Below are 14,742 nucleotides of genomic sequence, written 5' to 3' on the forward strand. Positions count from 1 at the left end.
GCCAAGGGCGGACAGTAGGAGAACCTGGGGTGCTTAATCAAGTGCGTGTCCCACAACCCGCAAGCAAGAGAAGAACACCAATCCGGATCGGCAGGGTACAGAGAGTGCACAGGCACGTGGGATGCTGGATCAAGTTCCTCTTCTGCCACCGCCGCCAGTCTCTGCCTCTGTTGCCTTGTCTACCAATTATTTTCAGCAGTGGCATCATCGCCTTGGGTCAGTTGTGATATCTCATCCTTAGTTTGACGTGGTCTTCTTGGATTCGTACCCGACGATGTCTCTAAACCGTCAAGGTTGTCGGCTTGGTAAACAGGTCCAATTACCTTGTACTCATAGCAAGACAGTGTCTCAGCCACCTTTCGACCTTCTTCACTCTGATGTCGGTGGTCCATCTCCCTTTGCCTCCAAAGGAAGTCATCACTTGGATATATATACTTTATTTCTTCTCGTAGTAAGGTCTTATCTATAAGCGTTTTGTTGCCATGCTTCATACTCAATTCTATACGTCTATTCGTGTGTTCTGTGATGACTCTGGTGGAGAGTATATCTCCCAAGCTGTTTCCTGGAATCCTTATTGAGCAGGGTACTCTTGCATTCGGTTCTCTTATCCATGTCCACATGCTCAGAATGGCGTGGCTGAGCACAAGCATCGTCACCTTCTTGAGACGACTCGTCCATTGATAGTCACTGCCTCTCTTCCCTCGCACTTTTGGGCCGAGTCTGTCTCCACTTCCATCTATCTCATCAACCTTCAGCAAGTGCTCTGCAGGGTGGCACTACTTTCAAGCATCTATTCGATCGTTTCCTGATTATTCAGTGCTTCAATTGTTTAGTTGTGTTTGCTATGTCCTTGCCCCACGTGAACGCACCAAACTGACTGCTCATTCCGTTGCGTGTGTCTTCTTAGGATACAACGATGAGCATAAGGGATATTGTAAGTGCATCTAGTGCCCCTTAGTGATTTTGGTGTATTGAAGACTTATAGGTTAAGGATCTAATGTGGTTATGAGTGTACACAGGTCTATAAGTCTATGAGGAGTTTGATATTTACAGAGAAAGTCGACCCCTAAAAATGAAGTTCTTCGACTGAAGACTTTGATATTCTGAAGAATTTCTGAAGACTTTGAAAGTGAAGAAATTGGTGTAACTCTGAAGACTTGGTATTCATTCGAGGAACATGAAGCGTGAAGACTTTTGTTTTCGTAGTTTCATTTTCTCTTTATTGAGTCATAGGAAACACCGTACTGTTAAAGGGGGTCGAGGAAATACTAAGGAGAAAATTTCCAAGTGATGCTCAACTCAAATCCTACACCTACCAATCCCTTCGAGTGAAGCCATTGGAAATCTCATACAGTTCAGTCAATTTCTTCAGTGACAGAGACGCAGTTCTTCTGGTCACTGAGGACTTTGTTCTGACTGAGGAGTTAGGAATTCGCCGAGGACAGGCGCTACCTAAAGCCGGGGCCAAGGGCGCACAGTAGGAGAACCTGGGGTGCTTAATCAAGTGTGTGTCCCACAACCCGCAAGCAAGAGAAGAACACCAATCCGGATCGACAGGGTACAGAGAGTGCACAGGCATGTGGGATGCTGGATCAAGTCCCTCTTCTGCCACCACCGCCAGTCTCTACCTCTGTTGCCTTGTCTACCAATTATTATCAACAGTGGCGTCATCGCCTTGGGTCAGTTGTGATCTCTCATCCTTAGTTTGACATGGTCTTCTTGGATTCGTACCCGACGATGTCTCTAAACCGTCAAGGTTGTCGGCTTGGTAAACGGGTCGAATTACCTTGTACTCATAGCAAGACAGTGTCTCAGCCACCTTTCGACCTTCTTCACTCTGATGTCGGTGGTCCATCTCCCTTTGCCTCCAAAGGAAGTCATCACTTGGATATATATACTTTATTTCTTCTCATAGTGAGGTCTTATCTATAAGCGTTTTGTTGCCATGCTTCATACTCAATTCTATACGTCTATTCGTGTGTTCTGTGATGACTCTGGTGGAGAGTATATCTCCCAAGCTGTTGCCTGGAATCCCTGTTGAGCAGGGTACTCTTGCATTCGGTTCTCTTATCCATGTGCACATGCTCAGAATGGCGTGGCTGAGCACAAGCATCGTCACCTTCTTGAGACGGCTCGCCCGTTGATGGTCACTACCTCTCTTCCCGCGCACTTTTGGGCCGAGTCTGTCTCCACTTCCATCTATCTCATCAACCTTCAGCAAGTGCTCTGCAGGGTGGCACTACTTTCGAGTATCTATTCGATCGTTTCCTGATTATTCAGCGCTTCAATTGTTTGGTTGTGTTTGCTATGTCCTTGCCCCACATGAACACACCAAACTGACTGCTCAGTCCGTTGTGTGTGTCTTCTTATGATACAACGATGAGCATAAGGGTATTGCTATTGGGAACATGTAGGTCATCTGATGCCTATTTCTCGGGATATAACTTCTGATGAGTCTCGTCCCTACTAGCCTCGTCCATCTTCCTCGATGTTTTCAGCGAAGTATTTCCATAATTTTCCCGACACTCCTATCACTCCTGTTGGGCCCAAATCCATTCGCCGTACTGCTCCTGGTTCTCCGATTATTGCAGATCCAATGCCATCATCCCTATGATTTCCTCACCTCGCTTATCATGGGATTCTACAACATCATCACCGAAGGCTTCCTTGTTGTCTCCATCACCTTAGTTTATCCCGATGATTCCAGCACGTGTTCCTCCATCTTTTCCTCACTTTTATACACATCGTCCGCATGTTGTGGATGTGTCTACTGATGCGCCATCTTATCGTAAGGTTGTTTATCCCGAATGGCTGCATGTGATGGCATCGAAGATTGATGCTCTTGCCCGCATCGGCATGTGGAATCTCATTTCCCTCCTTGTGCTCGTCTCATCACTTGTAAGTGGGTCTACAAGATTAAGACTGGTGATTCTCTTGAGCGTTACAAAGCTTGTCTAGTGGTGAGAACATGGTCATGACTACGATGAGACATTTGCTCCTATATGGCCCACATGACCACTCTTTGCACACTTCTCAATGTGGCTTCTGTTCATCAATGGTTTGTCTCTCTTGATGTCAAAAATGCCTACACGTAGCCACCACCTGGGTTCTCTTTCTGATGGCATGGTTTGTCATCTTCATCACTCTCTATATGGACATAAGCAAACCCCTCGTGCCTAGTTTGAGTGCTTCCCCTCAGTTGTGCTTGCGGCTGGTTTTTGGAGAGTGCTCATGATCCTGCACTTTCGGTCCACCATTCAACTTCTGGTCGAACACTTCTACATGTCGATCATCACTAGCAACGACTCAAGTACATTGCCTTTGTGAAGCCTCGTCATAGTGAATTTCTTATGTATGATCTTGGTCCTCTTCGCTACTTCCTTAGACTGAGGTTTCTTCTACCTCTAATGGCTTCTTTATTTCCCGCACTTCGGTCCACCATTCAACTTGTGGCCGAACACTTCTACATGTCGATCATCACTGGCGATGAAGTACATTGCCTTTGTGAGGGCTCATTAAAGTGAATTTCTTATGCATGATCTTGGTCCTCTTCGCTACTTCCTTGAGATCGCACTATTGAGACTCCTATGAAGTCAACATCCACCTTTGTGTCCACCTCCGCTCCCTGCCTGTCTGGATGGACATCTTTTACCTTGCTGCGGATTGCTATGGGCCCTGTCTCAATCCCACATCCCGTGTTTCCTTGTTGTGCGACACCATAACCTCATGATCGAGCACAACCAATGGTGAGTAGGAGCTCGGACAGTCGACGCGTACCTGGATTATGCACGGAACGAGCCGAGGGCAGGCGCTACCTAAAGCCGGGGCCAAGGGCGCATAGTAGGAGAACCTGGGGTGCTTAATAAACTGCGTTCCCACAACCCGCAAGCAAGAGAAGAACACCAATCCGGATCGACAGGGTACAGAGAGTGCACAGGCACGTGGGATGCTGGATCAAGTCCCTCTTCTGCCACCGCCGCCAGTCTCTGCCTCTGTTGCCTTGTCTACCAATTATTTTCAGCAGTGGCGTCATCGCCTCGGGTCAGTTGTGATCTCTCATCCTTAGTTTGACGTGGTCTGCTTGGATTCGTACCCGACGATGTCTCTAAACCGTCAAGGTTGTCGGCTTGGTAAACAGGCCCAATTACCTTGTACTCATAGCAAGACAGTGTCTCAGCCACCTTTCGACCTTCTTCACTCTGATGTCGGTGGTCCATCTCCCTTTGCCTCCAAAGGAAGTCATTACTTGGATATATATATACTTTATTTCTTCTCGTAGTGAGGTTTATCTAAAGCATTTTGTTGCCATGCTTCATACTCAATTCTATACGTCTATTCGTGTGTTCTGTGATGAGTCTAGTGGAGAGTATATCTCCCAAGCTGTTGCCTGGAATCCTTGTTGAGCAGGGTACTCTTGCATTCGGTTCTCTTATCCATGTGCACATGCTCAGAATGGCGCGGCTGAGCACAAGCATCGTCAACTTCTTGAGACGGCTCGTCCGTTGATGGTCACTACCTCTCTTCCCTCGCACTTTTGGGCCGAGTCTGTCTCCACTTCCATCTATCTCATCAACCTTCAGCAAGTGCTCTGCAGGGTGGCACTACTTTCGAGTATCTATTCGATCGTTTCCTGATTATTCAGCGCTTCAATTGTTTGGTTGTGTTTGCTATGTCCTTGCCCCACGTGAACGCACCAAACTGACTGCTCAGTCCGTTGCATGTGTCTTCTTAGGATACAACGATGAGCATAAGGGATATCGCTATTGGGAACATGTAGGTCATCTGATGCCTATTTCTTGGGATATAACTTCTGATGAGTCTCGTCCCTACCAGCCTCGTCCATCTTCCTCGATGTTTTCAGTGAAGTATTTCCATAATTTTCCCGGCGCTCCTATCACTCCTGTTGGGCCCAAATCCATTCGTCGTACTGCTCTTGCTTCTCCGATTATTGCAGATCCAATGCTATCATCTCCTATGATTTCCTCACCTCGCTTATCATGGGATTCTACAGCATCATCACCGATGGCTTCCTTGTTGTCTCCATCACCTTAGTTTATCCCGATGATTCCAGCACGTATTCCTCCATCTTTTCCTGACTTTTATACACATCGTCCACATGTTGTGGATGTGTTTACTGATGAGCCATCTTATCGTAAGGTTGTTTATCCCGGATGGCTGCATGTGATGGCATCGAAGATTGATGCTCTTGCCAGCATCGACACGTGGAATCTCATTTCCCTCCTTGTGCTCGTCTCATCACTTGAAAGTGGGTCTACAAGATTAAGACTGGTGATTCTCTTGAGCGTTACAAAGCTTGTCTAGTGGTGAGAACATGGTCATGACTACGATGAGACATTTGCTCCTATATGGCCCACATGACCACTCTTCGCACACTTCTCAATGTGGCTTCTGTTCGTCAATGGTTTGTCTCTCTTGATGTCAAAAATGCCTACACGTAGCCACCACCTAGGTTCTCTTCCTGATGGCATGGTTTGTCATCTTCATCACTCTCTATATGGACATAAGCAAACCCCTCGTGCCTAGTTTGAGTGCTTCCCCTCAGTTGTGATTGCGGCTTGTTTTTGGAGAGTGCTCATGATCCTGCACTTTCGGTCCACCATTCAACTTCTGGTCGAACACTTCTACATGTCGATCATCACTGGCAACGACTCAAGTACATTGCCTTTGTGAAGGCTCATCATAGTGAATTTCTTATGTATGATCTTGGTCCTCTTCGCTACTTCCTTGAGATTTGAGGTTTCTTCTACCTCTAATGGCTTCTTTATTTCCTGCACTTTCGGTCCACCATTCAACTTGTGGTCGAACACTTCAACATGTCGATCATTACTGGCGATGATTGTAAGTACATTGCCTTTGTGAAGGCTCATCATAGTGAATTTCTTATTTCTTCGTCATAGTTCTTCGTCCTCTTCGCTACTTCCTTAAGATCTTCTTGCTTGTGCTGCTCATGCTGCTCTTACTGATGAGTGCACTATTAAGACTCCTATGAAGTCAACATCCACCTTTGTGTCAACCTCCGCTCCCTATCAGTCTGGATGAGCATCCTTTGCCTTGCTACGGGTTGCTATGGCTCTGTCTCAATCCCACATCCCGTGTTCCCTTGTTGTGCGACACCATAACCACACGCTCGAGCACCACCAATGGTGAGCAGGAGCTTGGACAGTCGACGCGTACCTGGATTATGCACGGGACGAGCCGAGGACAGGCGCTACCTAAAGCCGGGGCCAAGGGTGCACAGTAGGAGAACCTGGGGTGCTTAATCAAGTGCGTGTCCCGGAACCCGAAAACAAGAGAAGAACACCAATCCAGATCGGCAGGGTGCGAAGAGTGCACAGGCACGTGGGATGCTGGATCAAGTCCCTCTGCTGCCACCACCGCCAGTCACTGCCTTTGTTGCCTTGTCTACCAATTATTTCGAGCAGTGGCATCATTGCCTTGGGTCACTTGTGATCTCTCATCCTTAATTTGGCATGGTCTTCTTGGATTCGTATCCGACGATGACTCTAAACCGTCAAGGTTGTCGGCTTGGTAATCATGTCCAATTACCTTATACTCATAGGCAGACAGTGTCTCAGCCACCTTTCGACCTTGTTCACTCTGATGTCGGTGGTCCTTCTCCCTTTGCCTCCAAAGGAGGTCATCACTGGTGACCTCTCTCGACACACCTCTTCTCGTAGTGAGGTCTTATCTATAAGTGTTCTGCTACCATGGTTCATACTCGGTTCTATACGCATATTCCCGTGTTCCGTGATCTCTCTGGTGGAGAGTATATCTCCCAAGTTGTTGTGTGGAATCCTTGTTGATCAGGGTACTCTTATTCGGTTCTCTTATCCAGGTGACATGCTTAGAATGGCATGGCTGAGCACAAGGATCGCCACCTTCTTGAGAAGACTCGTCTGTTGATGGCCACTGCCTCTCTTCCCTCACACTTTTGGGCCGAGGTTGTCTCCACTTCCATCCATCACATCAACCTTCAGCAATCACTGCTATGCAGAGTGGTGCTACTTTTGAGCATCTATATCCTTTCATGATTATTCGGCGCTTCAATTGTTTGGTTGTGTTGCTATGTCCTCCTTGCCCCACGTGAACGCAACAAACTAACTACTCAGTCCGTTGCGTGTCTTTTTAGGATACAATGATGAGCATAAGGGATATCACTGTTGGTCTTCGGATGCCTATTTCTCGGAATATAACTTCTGATGAGTCTCGTCCCTACCAGCCTCGTCCATCTTCCTCAACATGTTCAGTGGAGTCTTTCCACAATTTTCCCAACACTACTATCACTCATGTTGAGCCCTTATCCATTCGTCGTACTGCTCCTGCTTCTCCGATTATTGCAGATCCAACGCCATCATCTCCTATGATTTCCTCACCTCGCTTATCACAGGATTCTACAGCATCATCACCGGTGACTTCCTTATCCGCATCACCTTAGTTTATCCCGATGATTCCAACTCATATTCTTACATCTTTTCCTCACTTTTATACACATTGTCCGCATGTTGTGGATGCGTCTACTGATGTGCCATCTTCCCCATCTCGGCCTACTTATGGCTTGCTTCCTTGTCTGCTTCCACCTGTTGACCGCCTTGGTCTTCCAGCGCTGGCGCTATTGTTCTTGAGCCGACTTCTTATCGTGATGATGTTCATACCAAGTGGCACATTGCGATGGCAGAGGAGATTGCTGCTCTTGAGCGCATCGGCAAGTGGGATATTGTTTCTCTTCCCCGTGTTCGTCCCATCACTTGGTGGGTCTAGACTCGCTCTGATGGTTCTCTTGAGCGTTACAAAGCTGTTATGACTCGCTTTGATGGTTCTCTTGGGCGTTACAAAGCTCGTCTTGTGGCTCGTAGCTTTCAGCTAGAGCATGGTCCTGATTATGAGTCCTGATTACTATGAGGCTTTTTGCTCGTGCAGACCATATGACCACTGCTCGCACACTTCTCTTGTGGCCTCTATTGGCCACGGGTCTATCTCGGCTTGATGTTAAGAATGCCTTTCTTAATGGTGAACTACATGAGGAGGATTACATGCAACCACCACTTGGGTATTATGCTCCTGACGACATGCTTCGTCGTCTTCATCGCTCTCTCTATGGCTTTAAGCAAGCCCCTCAAGCCTAGTTTGAGTGTTCTGCCTCTAGGGTGATTGCCGCTGGTTTTCAGCGAGTGCTCATGATCCTACGTTGTTTGTCCACCTTTCTGCTCTTGGTAGGAGTCCTCTATATGTTGATGATATGATCATCGCCGGCAAAGACCCTGAGTATATTGCCTTTGTGACGGCACATTTTAGTAAGGAGTTTCCTATGTCTGATCTTGGCCCTGCTACTTTCTTGGGTTTCAGGTCTCTTCTTTCTCAAAATTAATACTTGCCCTTGTTGCTCTTACTGATGAGCGCACTGTTGAGACTCTCATGGAGCTCAATGTTCACCTCGGTGCTACTGATGGTGACCCTTTGTCTGATCTAACGCTTTATCGTCATCTTGTTGGGAGTCTTGTCTATCTGGCTGCCACTCGCCTAGAAGAAGAAACAGACTGCAGTGCCCCCATTCTAGTGCACCTCCTCCTACAGCGTAATCGTTGCCAAGATTGTGGCAAACTCGCTAGAGTTGATGCCTCTCACACGATGTTGCGAGAGCCTTCAGCTTATCAAGTGGCATGAACGGCCTAAGGGGACATGCCGCCAAGGCTGCTAGCATTCCCTGTCTTGAATCGTGAAGTGTTTGGGAGTGAGACTAGGAGAAATACGGAAAAGGAGACGATGACTAGCGTATTAGGGGAATGAGGCCTAAACAGAAGTGTCGAGATAAGTTATAGGCCCGCTGCCAGAATGGTAGGTGTATTCTTCTCCAAAGTGGGCCACACCTTTGATGCAAGACATGACTGAGTGGGATATAGTCATATATCAAACCCAAATGATAATCTTGTCTTTCAGGCAAACTCTAACCCCTTCTTGCAAATAATAATTTGACCCAAACACTAAAAATAGCTTTGACCCAAACACCTGGATATACTTTATTTCTTCTCGTAGTGAGGTCTTATCTATAAGCGTTTTGCTGTCATGGTTCATACTCTGTTCTCTACGCCTATTCGTGTGTTCTTTGATGACTTTGGTGGAGAGTATATCTCCCAAGTTGTTGCGTATCCTTGATGAGCAAGATACTCTTGCATTTGTTCTCTTATCCAGGTGCACATGCTCATAATGGCATGGTTGAGCGTAAGCGTCGTCACCTTCTTGAGACGGCTCGTCCGTTGATGGCCACTGCCTCTCTTCCCTTGCACTTTTGGGCCGAGGCTGTCTCCACTTCCATCTATCTCATCAACCTTCAGCAATCCACTGCTCTGAAGGGTGGCGCTACTTTCGAGCATCTATTCGATCGTTTCCTGATTATTTGGCGCTTCAATTATTTGGTTGTGTTTTGCTATGTCCTTCTTGCCCCCACGTGAATGCACCAAACTGACTGCTCAGTTCGTTGCGTGTGTCTTCTTAGGATACAACGATGAGCATAAGGGATATCACTATTGGGATCATGTTGGTCTTCGCATACCTATTTCTCAGGGGATGACTTTTGATGAGTCTCGTCCCTATAACCCACGTCCATCTTCCTCGACCATTTCAATGGAGTATATCTCTTTCCACAATTTTCCCGACACTCCTACCAGTCCTATTGAGCCATTATGCATTTGATGTACTGCTCCTGCTTCCCTGATTATTGTAGAACCAACGCCATCATCTCCTATGATTTTCTCACCTCGCTTATCACATGATTCTACACCTTGTGGCTTCCTTGCCTCCATCACCTAAGTTTATTCCGATCATTCCTACTCATACTCTTTCATCTTTTTTCCTAACTTATGTCTTATATACACGGCATCTGCGTGTTGTGGATGCGTCTACTGATGTGCCATGTTCCCCGTCTCCGCCTACTTATGGCTTGCATATTCTAATGCTTTGGCCTGTTAACCACCTTGGTCTTCCAAGTGTTGGCGTTGTTGTTCTTGAGCCGACTTCTTATAGTGATGTTGTTCAAACCAGATGGCATATTGCGATGGCAGAGGAGACTGTTGCTCTTGAGCGCATCGGCACGGGGGGTATTGTTTTTGCTCCTCCTCGTGTTCGTCCCATCACTTGGTGGGTCTACAAGTTTAAGACTCACTCTGATGGTTCTCTTGAGCCTTACAAAGTTCGTCTTGTGGCTCGTGGCTTTCAGAAAGAGCATGGTCCTGATTACAATGAGACTTTTTCTCTCGCAAACCGTCTGACCATTGTCGCACACTTCTTATTGTGGCCTCTGTTCGCCACTAGTCTATGTCCCAGCTTGATGTTAAGAATGCCTCCATTGGTCTGTGTATCGGCTTGTTATTAAGAAAGCCTTTCTTAATGGTGAGCTGCATGAGGAGGTTTACATGCAGCAACCACCTGGGTATCATGCTTTGTCATCTTCATCCCTCTCCCTATAGCTTTAAGCAATCCCCTCGCGCCTGGTTTGAGCATTTTGCCTCTATGGTGGCTGCCGCTGGTTTCAACAAGTGCTCGTGATCCTACGTTGTTTGTCCACTTTTCTGCTCTTGGTAGGACTCTTCTTCTATATGTTGATGACATGATCATCACCAGGCGAAGACCGTGAGTATATTACCTTTGTGTAGGCACGTCTTAGCTACCAATTTCTTAAGTCTTATCTTGGCCCTCCTCGCTAAATTCTTGGGATTGAGGTCCCTTCTTGCTAAAAAATAATCCATGATCTTCTTACTCGTGCTGCTCTTACTGATGAGCGCACTCTTGAGACTCCCATGGAGCTTGATGTTCACCTCCCTGCTAATGATGTTGACCCATTGTCTGATCCAACGCTTTATCGATATTTTGTTGGGAGTCTTGTCTATATGCCAGTCACTCGCCCGGAAGAAGAAACAGACTACAGTGCCCCTGTTCGAGTGCACCTCCTCCCGCGGCGTCATTGCTCCACTTTGCTACTCTACCCTCCACTATATACTCAACGGCATTGTCGTCGTGGCTAGGATGGTGGCAAACTCGCCAGTGCCGATGCCTTTCACATGAGCCTTCATCCTCTCAAGTGGCATGAACGACCGAAGGGGACAATGCCATGGTTGTTGGTATTCCCTCTGTCGGATCGTGAAGTGTTTGGGAGTGAGACTAAGAGAAATACGGAAAAGGAGACGATGACTAGCGTATTTGAGGAATGGGTAATTACATGAAGTGCTTATAATGCATGAGATGGACATGGACCATGTCACTCCGTTATCAAACCAAGCAAGAAAATAAGGATAATAGGAGTAAATGGCCCGAGGTTAAGCCTTTAAAGCTTCTAGGAGAATGTAAACAGTATTTGTGTTAATGTTGCATACCTCCTCAACATAAAGAGGTTTGGATCATGAACTGCATCTATTTTCTCAGTTGGCTGGTACACCTGAAAAATAAGGCAATGACTGATAATGCATACAAAGGTCAACCGGATTATTGTGAAGTATGTGCATCATCTTAATGAAAACTGGATTCATAAAGAGAGACGGAACTTTGAAGAAGTTTAATGAAATCACGAACCATGATAAGATAATTTGTACTTTCCTTGCAGATAGCCAAAACCACATATTTTACAGATGGATATCCATGGTTACAATTAATATTTAATTCATTTTTATTACACGGACTGCAAAATAAGTGGGGTTTGTAGCCCCATCATGGGGTAGTACCACCCAGGCAAGGACTAGTGCACTGCCTTCCTAATTCCTGCCAACATACTGCCATCAGCAGTCTCATTGCATTCGTTTATAAGGGTGTACCATATTCCAGCCACTGCAACCTACTAAACTAAAGACATGCATCATGGTACAAGTTGACTTCCGTGATAATACAATCTATTGTTTCCGAACCAAGATTTCAATAGTAAAAATCTATTCTAGAGGAATTACAACTTCCATGCCACAACAGAGATAACAAGTACCTTCCATATCTTGTTATTGTTGACCTGAAATAGCTAAGTCCAGCATCACCTTGTGATAACTCAACCTAAAAAAAGGAAAAATTGAAAAATTCAAGATCAAATTGGCAGAACATAAAAAACCCTTTCAGAAAAATAAAAAAACCCTAACAGTATTTACAGTGAATTCAACTTTGATTTTAAGTTGCCAATCAAATCAGAAAACGTACTGCCTTTTGGCAATCATATAATGTGAAACAGCGCCTGATAAACAAAGGTTATTGCAGGACATGTTTACAGACACATAAAAGCGGCTGCAAGCACAAAATTTGGTGCAAACAACCTCATTGTGTGTAGCTTGGTGAAAAGCAACTCAATGTTATCGGACCTTGCAGTTCTGGCAAAGGAATGTCAGTGTCTCATAATAAAAAATGTCAGACATCTGCAAGTAAAAAGGAAGCTCAAGATGATCAATACTCCCATGCAATGTAGTAGTAAATAAATAGGAAAACATTAAAAAAAAGGTGCCTGACCTGGTTGCTGTAAATGCGGGATGTGCTTTGTAAGGCGAAGTTTTGAAGGATCATCCATACCAAGATGCTGTGCAACTTTCTCAACAACATATATGTGGAACGTTTTGATCTACAAGTATGAAAGTAAAATCAGTTATCAGTACTTTTTTATGTGAGAAGTCAATGTGTTAAATGAAGGTTCAGAGATTCCTGACACATACAGTTCTAGAGAGTTATCAAGCAATCTGAAATGCAAAACCTATAGATAGCAGCAATCATTTTTTTCTCAGTAAAAAAAAACCATTATACAACAACTGTAATGAGCTTTTGAAAATAAGTAAAATAAAACAGCCTCGTGTATATATGACAATCACTATTGAAGGAACATCAAACACCAGACTAGCACACAACTACAAGTGGCACACAAATTAAGAGATCACACAGAATTAAGAATCGCCTATCTTCCCTGAATCAACTAGATTAAAAACGTAATGTTCCACTCCTCTGCTCTACTACTACGAATCATAGTAAGGGCCCGTTCAGAAGCAGTCCACGAGCTGGCTTCCGAAAATCGCTCCGAGAAGCCGCACCAAACGGCTCCACTTCGAGAATCTGGCTCCGCGGAGACGAGGATTCGGCAGTGCAAAAATCACGGAGACGAGAAGCTGCCCTGGTGCACTGCCGAACGGCTCATTTCGGAAGCCAGCGAGCTTTCGAACGGGGCCTAAATAGTATGATTAACATTAATAAAGGGAAAGGTTTGAAATACTATCTTGGTAAAACAAAATGCCATCCATTTTGTGACAAGAAACTTATTCTACAGTATCACCCTGCACAGAAAAGCACCGTCTTTTTTGCAATTCGGGGAGCATGTCAGTCTCAACTGGAGCTGGATTTCCAACATACAACTTCCTTGCCCCACTTGAAGCTGCTACACTAGCTTGGTAAAACAAAAAGTCTTCCATTTTGTGACTATACCTGGCCATACCTCGGGCCGGGCCGGGCCTAGCCAAGCCCGACGAAAAAAACCCAGGCCCGAGCCCAGCCCGGCCCGGCCATCGGGCCTGTTTTCTGGGCTCGATCCCGGCCCGAACACGTAAAAGCCCGTCAGGCTTCGGGCCGGCCCAGCCCGACCTTCAGAGAAATGCAAAAACGACGGGCCCAGGCCGGGCCGGCCCGGCCTTCGGGCTCAAAATCTAGGCCCGAGCCTGGCCTGGGGGCAGCGTCGGGCTGGGCCGGGTCGGGATTTTTCGGGCCGGGCCAGCCGGGCCGGGCTTTCCATGGCCAGGTATATTTGTGACAAGAAACTTATTCTACAGCATCACCCTGCACAAAAAAGCAGAGTCTGTTTTGCAATGTGGGGAGCATGCCGGTCTCAATTGGAGCTGGATTTCCAACATACAACTTCCTTGGCCCACCTGAAGCTGCTACACTACACTTGAAGAAGCGCCACCGGTTGACCAAGAAGCAGGATTTAGGTTGGATCGGGCGGTCCAGATTGCATACCTATTGGTTCAGATGCGTTCAGGCGGCGCCGGCGGCTTTGGGGCTTGCCGCTGAGCTGGCTCCGGTGATCCTTGCTCCTCGGGAAGGCGTCCAAGAGATTTGCCTTGAGTCGGCGATTCCGTTTCTATCCTGGGAGACGTCGGTGGTGTTCTCTGGCGTCGGCTGGGCTCTGTCGAAGCTGTGGCGGCGCCGACGAGTACTCCAGCTCGATTTGGAGCTCGGATTCGAGAGGTTCGGCTTGACCGGCGGTTCCGTTGCTCTCCTTGGAAACGGCGGTGGTGATCTCTGGCGTCGGCTGGGCTCGGCCGGAGCTGTGGCGGTGGCGGCGGCAGCGGCACCGCAAGAAATTGGAGCTGTGGCGGTGGCGGCGGCAGCGGCACCGCAAGAAATTGGAGCTCGGATTCGACGGGTTTCGAGGGCTGCGGACTCGGGTCGAGGTGCGGTGGAGCGCCTCCATTCATGCAGGGATCGAGAGGCGGCGCGGGGCTACACGGCGAGGCGGTGCTCGGGCCGGACTCCGCCATGGAGGTGGACACCGGCTCGGGGTCGGGGATGACATGCCGGTCCGGGCGTCAGCGGGAGAGGGGGTATGGTTCAATGACGGGTGGGATCAAGGGCTGGCGTCATTGCTGACGTGCGCGCTTGGGGACGGACTCGGTCTTGCTGGCCAGGGCCTGCTGGGTTGCAGCTGCGCGCGCAGCGCTCTTCACACCAGGCTCAAACTTAGCGAGCAGCCCAGTACATTCAGCCCACTGACGGCCCACGACC

This window comes from Triticum urartu, chromosome 3 (assembly GCF_003073215.2).
Source record: "Triticum urartu cultivar G1812 chromosome 3, Tu2.1, whole genome shotgun sequence".
Classification (NCBI taxonomy): domain Eukaryota; kingdom Viridiplantae; phylum Streptophyta; class Magnoliopsida; order Poales; family Poaceae; genus Triticum; species Triticum urartu.